Below are 3,199 nucleotides of genomic sequence, written 5' to 3'. Positions count from 1 at the left end.
TCATCAGTCCATGAAGCAGCCATAGTGACGTACTCGTGTATAAGAGCCATTCAGTCCGTGGGTGTAAGGACCCAATGGAAGCTTGAAGCGGGGACGTTACAATTTATACATAAATCTTTATTTTTTATGGGGTAACATTACGTAAATCTTATAACATTCAAAAAAAAAATTGATGGTAATGACAAAAAAACCATGAAATGATCATAATAATCATAATTGAGCAAATTGTGACAGTTGTCTTGATATATTTTTTTTTTTGGAGGAATTATAATATTTTGGTCAGCTAGTAAACAACAAGTTGTAGCTTAATTGAGTACTGAAAGTGAGTTTCGTGTTCTAACTAATTCTGCTACAGAAATCAAATAGATCACTTCAGTTCTTTCTGAACTTCATGTCAAGCTACCTACTGCTCCAATAACTTGGGTAATCTAGCAGCTAATCCAGAGTTCCACGCATTGTCTAAGCAAATTGAAATCAATTTTCACTTTAAAGTTCGTGATCAAATTTTGGCTAAACAAATTGAAGTTAAATATGTTCCTTCTATTGACCAAGTAGCTGATGAGAGATTTACTTATCTCAAGTCTAAACTAAAGGTGTATTCTAGACCCTTTCACTTGAGGGCATGATCGATAATGAATAACTAATTTTGTTATTTTTCAGTTTCCATTTTTACTGTTGAGAGTTAGTTATAGTCAGTTTGTTGTAACAACTAACAACCCTCTCTATCTCTTTTCCTTTCTACTACTATCTCTGTAAAACATTTCTCTATAAATAAAGGCCTAGAGCTCAAAGGTATGGCCAAGTTTTGCAAGTTTTTTAGCTGATAGTCTTGTATTGATAAACTTCTTTACATGTATATATAGTATAATAATCTCGATAATTAATATTCTATAAATCAATAACTTTGATTAAATTATACTTTAATTTTGATTAGTCCGCACTTAGAAGAAACAGTAAAAAATAACACTAGATTAATAACATAAAAATGTATTCTTGTAGTATGGTCGTACATCCCACCTTGTTAATTTATATAGTCTGATTTAGTAATTAATTAGGATCTGGTTTGATTGAAAGGAATAAAAAAATATAAGAATAATAATAGGAATATAATAAAATTAAATTTAAAATGCATTAAAAAAATTGATAAAAAATTATTAAAAATTTTCTCATATTACATTGAAATGATCATTCATGTCATTTCAAAATGTAATAGTCATTCCATAAAATAATACAAAAATCATTCTAATATTTTAAAATATAACCAAACAAAAAATAAATTAAATATTATTTTTTTTCCATTTCATTTCATTACCTCTAACTAAACTCCACCCACCAATTTAAGTGTACTGCAATTAGAAAGTTTTACTAAATATATTTTTATATATATTATTTGCAACATAGGTTTTTCATTTTTGTTTTTGTGTTGTTTGTATAATATCATGTTACTCAATTATTAAACTTAGCAGACAAATTTATTTTTCAACAATCATATAACATATGTATTACCATGGGGCCAATTTTAATTATTATCCATCACAATTTTAGTACTATATTTCTTTTTTTTTCTTTTTTTTTTTTTTCTTTTTTGATTTTGAAAAGAAGTACTATATTTCTTATTCATATATATGTTGAGGCGGATCATTGTTCCTAATTCTTATACACTACCAAAAAAAAACAACTACCTTTAATAACAATTTATTAATTAATTTAAACATTTTAGCCATTTTAACTCACTTGTAGTGAAAGCTTATCCTTTTCTTTCCTTTGAGACTTGGAGTAGGCAATGTAACATAAATTATGCAATTCAATTTCTATATATTTAGGGTACATTTGGTAGTATTTTTTTAATTAGAAAAATAAAAATATTTTCTAAAAATATGTTTTATAAAACTGTTTTTACTTTTCAATTTTTTAATTAAGAATAAAAATTTTGAAAAAAAAAATAATCACTTAAAATGAAATAATTCTTTTTTTTTTCTAAAAGGAAACGATCATTTTAAAAGAAAATGTAGTAGGTTTGTTTGAGTATAGAAGAAGCCAACAAGGTAGCTCATCTCATGTATTAGTCAATCAAACTGTATCATATGTATTAGATTTTTAAATTATTACTTTTTACATTAAAGTATTAATAGTATGCATAATTTTTTTAAAAAAAAATATATATAAATATGTGTGGATTAGATTTGATCGGTTATTTTTACATGTCAATCTATACAAGTGCGAATTTTAAATTTTTCAATCTAATACAATCTGCACAAGTACGGATGTCTATACTTTGTGGATTGGATTGGATCGGATCGTGCAGATTAGATTAGATTGAGCATTTTACGAACACTCCCAATTAAAACTAGTGCTATGTAGATTAGAGTTGTTCCTCTAATGACAAATCATATGTATTAGATTTTTAAATGATTATTTTTTACGTTAAAGTATTAATATTATGTATATTTTTAAAATATATATATATTTGAATTAGATTAATTATTTTTCCATGTCAATTTCACCCGTGTGAATTTTAAATTTCTTAATCTAATACAATCTGCACAAGTACAGATATTCGTACTTTACAAATTGAATATGATTGGATCATGTGGATTTAATTGAATTGAATCGTATGTATTAGATTAAATTGGTATTTTACGAACACTCCCAATCAAAACTAGTGCTATATTGGAGTTGTTCCCCCTTCTACAAATCGGATTTCTCAATTCAATATGCCAAATTCTATGTAATGTTACTGTTTGAATTGAAGGCTTTTCTTTAAAAAAAAAAAAAAACAGAAAAGAAAAAGGAAAAAAACCATCATAGCAAATGAATGAAGAAGAAGAAAAAAAAAAGCTTACAACAATAAAAATAAAAAAGAAATTGCACGCCCAGTGGGACTCGAACCCACAATCGCCTGATTAGAAGTCAGACGCCTTATCCATTAGGCCATGGGCGCTTGCTGATGGTTATCTACATTAATATTATTATTAATCAAATAAATTGTTCACGAAAAACGACAATACGATAGAAGCGAAAACGACATCGTAATTCGTAAACAGTAGACAATGAAATGTTTCACAGAGCAACAACATTTTAAGAAATTTATACGGCAAAAAAAAAAAACTACAGAACGTAATAAATAACATATTGTAAAGAATAAGAGAACAAAAATGACAGCACGAAATGGGATTTGTTTTAAACGATCAAACATTTG

At 26.6% G+C, this 3,199-nt stretch overlaps 1 non-coding gene across 1 annotated transcript; it reads right to left on the bottom strand.

Annotated features, from left to right (window-relative positions):
- Positions 1-2,868: 2,868 nt before the first annotated feature.
- Positions 2,869-2,941, bottom strand: TRNAR-UCU (transfer RNA arginine (anticodon UCU)). The gene has a single exon. It is a non-coding gene; the product is annotated as a tRNA-Arg (tRNA).
- Positions 2,942-3,199: the final 258 nt, after the last annotated feature.

The sequence above is a fragment of the Cannabis sativa genome, chromosome 1, assembly GCF_029168945.1.
Source record: "Cannabis sativa cultivar Pink pepper isolate KNU-18-1 chromosome 1, ASM2916894v1, whole genome shotgun sequence".
Taxonomy (NCBI): domain Eukaryota; kingdom Viridiplantae; phylum Streptophyta; class Magnoliopsida; order Rosales; family Cannabaceae; genus Cannabis; species Cannabis sativa.
Note: the sequence above shows the minus strand (reverse complement) of the source record. Positions and strands in the feature narration are given on the sequence as shown.